The following is a 6,854-nucleotide window of genomic DNA, read 5'->3' as shown; positions in this document are numbered from 1 at the left end:
CTCTGTAAGTTCAGAACCAACCTGGTCTACAGAGTGAGTTCTCAGACAGCCAGAGCTACACAGTGAGACCCTGTCATGAATCAAACAAAACAAAACAAGCAAATAAACAAGAAAAGAAAAAAATAAAGGACAGAAACCTCAGCAAGAGAGTTGGGGAAGAAAAGTATTCTTCATCTGTTTGTTTTGCTTGATTCCCTTCACTGAGGACCAACCAGTTACCAAACCCGATGTTCAGTTTTCACCCTTACTCTTCCTAGATTTATCAGCAGCATTTGACTAGCTCATTGCTCTCTGCCCTGGAGCAGATTAGTCAGTTTCTTGGCCTCTGAGCTAACTTCTGAGTCTTTCTGCTCTCCCCCTGGCTAATCCCAGCTTCTCCTGGTCCTTCCGCACTTCCCTGGTCTTCATCTTCTTGATGCTCAATGCTGGAGTCCCAAAGGCTGACTGGCCCTTGGTTCTTTTGTCTGTCTATACCAACTCTTCATTTTCTTCCAGTCTCCTGGCTTTAAATGTTCTGCATTCTGTCCACACCCAAATTTATAGCTCTGACTCAGATCTCTTCCAACTCCTCACTCCTGTATTCAGCCTCATGACACATAAGAAAGGTTTCTTGAGCCAGCTTCAAACATCAGATATATTTTTAAGGACTTTTGAAAGCTTCCTGCTAACCATAGACATTATTAAGAATTAAATTATATAAATGGAACAAAGGTAATATTCAAAGCCTGGATTTGCTCAGTAGTAGACACACATACATGAATTTTCAGTAAGGAGTATTGTACATTTTATTATTTGTGTGACATATCTCACTATCAGTAAAGTTACATGTGTACATCCACACCCACATCCATACACTCCATTCCTCTTCCTCCAGAGCTAGTTGTTAAACATTTACTAGCATGCCATTGCTAATACGTAACTTGAACTTAGTTTGTCCAAAACTGACCACTCCTAATCAGTTGCCTCTAACCATTCTTCATCTCAATTAAAGGTACTTTATACTTCCTGTTGCTCCACACAAAAACTTTAGCATCATTTCTGACTCTTTTCTTTCAGCCTTCATATGTAACCTATAAAAATGCTTTCCCAAGCTGGGTGGTGACTAGCATGCACAAAAAAGAAGAAATGTCAACTCCCTGTTTACAAACCCTTTAATAGATTCTCATCTCACATAGAGTCAAAGTCTCCACAGAGGCTGATACACTGGGGGAAAGGAAGGGAAAAAAATCAAATATTCTGGGGTCTATTGAATGCTGGTTCTGAATCGATACACATTCCAGGAGACTGGAAGAAACACTGTGGTCCTCCAGTTAAAGTAGGGGCTTATGGAAATTGGGTGATTAATGGAGTTTTTGGTAGGTCCCCTAACTCATCTTGTGGTTATTTCACCAGTTCTAAAAATGTGTAATTGAGATAGATATACTTAGAAGTTGGCAGAATTCTCACATTGGTTCCCTGACCTGTGGAGTGAGAGCTATTATGGTTGGAAAGACTAAATGGAAGCCTTTAGAGTTGCCTCTGCCAAAGAAAATAGTGAATCAAAAAACAGTATTGTATCCCTGCAGGGATTGCAGAAGTTAATGCCAACATCAAGGACTTGACAGATGCAGCGACAGGTTTCTACTACATCTCGCTTTAATTCTCCGGTGCAGAAGACCATTGTGGAGGATGACAGCTGAGGATCAGGAACTCAATCAGTGACTCTGTGCAGCTGCTGTACCTGATGTGGGGTCCTTGCTTAAGCAGAGTAACACCTCTCCTGGTAGATAGCACACAGCTACTTTTCTCTCAAGTGTCTTTTTCCCAGTACCTGTCCATAAAGACCACCAGAAGCAATATGCTTTCAGTTGGCAAGGCCAAAAGTACACAGTTTTACCTTAAGGATATATTAACTCTCCTGCTCTGTTATAACAATTCAAAGAGATCTTTATTGTCTCTTACACAAAAATATCATGTTGGTTCCTATATTGATGACATCGTGCTAATTAGGTCAAGTGAGCAGGAGATAGTAACCACTTTGGACTTACCAGTAATGCATAGCACATCAGAGTATGGGGACTAAACAAAACAAAATTTCTAGAGCCTTCTAAGGCCCTCTACATCATTACTATTCCTACGAGTCCAGTTCTGTGGGGCATGCAGAGATATTCTAAGGTGAAAGGTAACTTATTGTAATTGATCCCTCCCACCACCAAGAAAGAAGCACAAGGAGTGGACCTACTTGGATTCTAGAAACAACACACTCCTCACTTGTGTTACTTCAGCCTATATTCCAAATGACTTGGAAAGCTGCTAGCTTTGAGTGGGGCCTGAGCAAGGGAAGTCTCTTCAATGGGTCTAGGCTGCTGTGCAAGCTGCTCTACCACTTAATAGTAGATAATAATAATAATAATAGATCCAGCAGACTTAATAGTATTTGAGGTGTCAGTGGCAAATAGGGATGCTGTTTGTAGTCTTCATCAGGCCCCTATAAGTGAATCATAGAAGAGATCTTTGGGTATTTGGAGCCAGGCTCTACCATCATTTGCAGAAAACAATTTTCCCTTTGAGAGACAGCTTTTGGGCTGCTATTGGGCCTTAGTGGAAACAAACTGGACATTTGACAATGGGCCATCAAGTTACCATGCAACCTGAACTTGTCATGATCTGGGTGTTATCTGACCCACAAAGCTATAAAATAGGATGTGCACAGCAGCAATACATTAGCAAATATAAATTGTGTATCATTTATGTGATCAGGTCAGAGCAGGTACTATAGGTACAAGCAAATTACATGAAAAAGTTGCCTAAATGCCTATGGTTTCTATTCCTGTTACAATGTCATCTGCTAGCAAGCACACACACAGCCTCATGGAGTATTCCCTATGATCAGTTGACTGAGGAAAAGAAGGCCAGAGCCTGGTTTACTGATGGTTCTGCACATTATACAGGCACTACCCAGAAGTGGACAGCTGAGGCACTACAGCTCTTTCTGGAAGAACCCTGAAAGACATCAGAAAAGGGAAATCTTCACAGTGGGCAAACTTCAGACAGTTCACATGGTCATACATTTTGTTTGGAAGGAAAAATGGACAGATCTGTGATTGTTCACTGACACATGGGCTGAGGCCAATGGATCGGCTGGATGGTCAGGGACTTGGAAAGGACGTGATTGAAAGACTGGTGAGAAAGACATCTGGAGAAGAATTATGAGAATAGATCTCTCCTGACAGGCAAAGGATGTGAAGGTGTTTATGTCCCATAGGAATGCTCATCAAAAGGTGACTTCAGCTGAGTAAGAGTTTAATAATCAAGTAGATAGGCTGGCCCACTCTGTGGACAATCTCTTTCCTCAGCCATCCCTGTCATTGCCCAATGGGCCCATATACAGAGTGGCCATGGTGGCAGAGATGGGGGTTATGTGTGGAGTCAACATGGACTTCCACTCACCAAGGCTGACCTGGTCATGCATTTTGTTTGGAAGGAAAAATGAACAGATCTGTGATTGTTCACTGACACATGGGCTGCTGCTGAGTGCCAGATCTGCAAACAAAATAAACTAACACTGAGCCCCAGAAATGGCACCTGGTAGTAGACTGACTTCATTAAAAGGACAATGCTTTGTCCTCATAGGAGTAGATGCTTATTCTGGTTGTGAATTTGCCTTTCCTGCACATAATGTTTCCACCAAAACTACCATTCATGGACTTACAGAATGAATTATCCATCACCATAGTATTCCACACAGTATTGCTTCTGACCAAGGAACTCACTTCACAGCCAGAGAAATATGACAATGGACCCATGATAATGAAATCTACTGTTCTTACCATGTTCTTCATCATTCTGAAGCAGCTGGCCTGTTAGAAAGCTGGAATACCCTTTGAAAACAAAGTTGCAGTGCCAATTAAATGGCACCAGCCTAGGCATGATGACAGTATATGCTTTGAATCATCATCTAATATGGTATGGTTTCCCCCATAGCTAGGATCCACAGGTCCAGGAATTAAGGGATAGAAAAGGAAATTATTCCACCCCTAGTAACCCACTGGGAACATTTTTTTTGACTTCTGTTTCAGTGACCCTAAGTTCTGCTGGCCTAGAAGGTTTGGTTCCAGACTGGAAAGTACTCCTGTTAGGAGCCACAACATTCCATTGAACTGGAAGCTCAGACATTATCCTGGCCACTTTGGGCTTCTGATGCCCTTAAATCAACAGAAAAAGAATAACAGTATTAGGATGGGTGATAGATCCAGATCCAAGAGGAAATCGGAGTGCTTTTCCACAATAGGAGTGCAAGAGACCTTTCAGAGCATCTCTTGGTACTACCATGTCCTGTAATTAAAGTCAATGGGAAACCACAACTACTTAACCTAGGTGTGATGACAAAGGGTACAGACCTTTCAGGAATGAAAGTGAGGGTCACTTATCCAGGAAAAGAACCAAGACCTGTTGAGGAGCTAACTGAGAGTGAAGGAAATACAGAATGGATAGTAGAGGAAGAATATAAATACCAGACAAAGCCATGTGTCCAATTGCAGGAATGAGGATTATAATTGACATGCGTTTTCTATTCATATTTTGCTAAGACTATGCTTGTATAGATTTATTTTCCTTCCTCAATTTATCATGTAATGTAATGTTAATTTACAATGGGACAATGTCCTTTGGAAACATTCTTTTAGTATCTCAACTTAAATACCAATTGATGTTAGAGAAATTGAAAGAAAGACAAATGTGTACTTAACAAAATTAAACAGAAGCATTCATATTTCTTTATAATCCTCATTTCTGCAACTAGTTAAATGGCCTTCGCTGGTATTTACAACTACCTTCCTCTACTACCCATTCTGTATTTCCTCAACCCTTGTAAAAGGCCGTAGGTCCCTCTGGGGAAGAACTGGAGAAAGGCTAACAGCAAAACTTTTAAGTGTCTTATCAAGATCCTTCCTCAGGGGAACCTGGCCACCCCTTCATTCAAGAGGTTCTGGGTCTGCAAACTGGCTCAAGTCTGGAAATTGATTCATTGGCCGAGATTACCTTTTGCCACGATCCAATGTAGCCTTTCTTTAATTTGTTTGAGAAATTTTCTGCTTATACAGATCAAACAGATGTGCAGAAGGCTTCCTATCTATTTCATGCCTGGAAACACCATGACAGCCAGTCCAAAGGTCTGAATGAGTCAAGCCATTATAAATTTCACCTCTCCTGTGCTGACCATTACAGGGTCATTATAAACATTGTTTTGTCTATGCTGTCCATTATAATAACTACGATCACCTTGTCTCTAGTGGTTCAATGCTGCCACCTGTTACCTCAGGGCCCAATTAAACCCATTGCATTTAATTCATCTAATTGAGCAGCAGCATCTCTAACCCTAAGGTCTGGCACAAGGAAAAGGACAAGAACAAAACTCTTCAAATGCGCTGGTGCCCCTCTCACCAGTTTGCATCTTATAGGATTCATAAAGGGCATATCTTCTGTGCCTTCCCATTGTGGAGGATTAGGTTTTACACAATGTATCCAATCTAGCATTGCAATTTCCCTGAGCCTTAAAATCCCTTCATCAACACTAAGCCAAGAGATATCAGACATCTCCAACTCCTTTTTAGTACACCATCTTTTGATAAACGCTTCAGCTAACCATTCAAACAAACTTTTGACACCTTTTTTTTAACTGTTCAAGCTTCCATATTAAACCTAGAATCTCCACTCAGAGGGCCCATGTCAGTAAACTCAGCCTGATCTAGTTCTATTTTCCTTCCACCATTATCCCACACCCTTAAAATCCATCCCCACAGATATTCCCCAGACTTCTGCTTGAATGAATTAGCAAACTCAGTAAGCTCCTTAGTAGTGTAGTGCATTTCCTCATGGACTACACTTTCTACCTCCCCTGAGGCCTGTTTTGCCTTAAGTCTGGTTATAGGTCTAGAAGAAACTATTGGTGGACCTTGAAGAACATCAATATTATCTTGTCTGGCATTTTCTTCAGAGAAAGTAACTGCTGGTTTATCAGACTCTGAGGGATTAATTTCCTCATGTGAAAAAGGCATAATTTATTTCAAGGGGTGGGGCTGAGGGTACTATTCCCTCGGGTGAAGTAAACCCTTGAGAACCTCAGGGTTCAAAATTCTTGGCTTCAGCTGGGCAGTGTTGACAAGTGCCTTTCATCCCAGCACTTGGAAGACAGAGGCAGGCGGATTTCTGAGTTCGAGGCCAGCCTGGTCTACAGAGTGAGTTCCAGGACAGCCAGGGCTACACAGAGAAACCCTGTCTCAAAAAGACCAAAAAAAAAAAAAAAAAAAAAAAAAAAAAAAAAAAAAAAAGGAAAGAAAGAAAGAAAGAAAGAAAGAAAAGAAAGAAAAGAAAAGAAAAACCAAAAACCAAAATAGGATCCCATTCTTTGCCAACTAATGCTCTTACTTTAACTGCTGACACCCTCTGAGGCAGAGACTTGACTTTTCGCTGTAATTCAGCCAACCTTATAATGAGGGCTTCCATTTGATTTTCTGCAACTTGAGCTCTATGGCTGCTGGAGAGAAGATTCTCTTCAAGGGCACACTTAGAAACCTTTAAATTGTTTACTTGCATCTGTTGCCAGTCAACTTTATCATACAATTCATTCCTTTCCTTCATCAATTTCCAGAGATACTAAGAGCAACAAACCAGCAAAATCATTTTCTAATTTTTCCCCCAACATGTAGAGAGTTTTGTATACTGGGTCACCTAATTCATCATAATCAAAGGCATTAGCTCCTTTAAGTTTGAAATATAGTTTCCACCATGGGCCTTCAATATTCGCTGAGCTCCCAGGAGAGAGAGTATCTGGAGAAGTTTCAGTAGTTGAAGGTGCTGGTGAATTATTAAACCAA

The sequence above is a fragment of the Mastomys coucha genome, unplaced genomic scaffold (assembly GCF_008632895.1).
Source record: "Mastomys coucha isolate ucsf_1 unplaced genomic scaffold, UCSF_Mcou_1 pScaffold18, whole genome shotgun sequence".
Taxonomy (NCBI): Eukaryota; Metazoa; Chordata; class Mammalia; order Rodentia; family Muridae; genus Mastomys; species Mastomys coucha.
The sequence above is the reverse complement of the archived record's forward strand: the minus strand, read 5'-3'. Positions refer to the sequence as shown.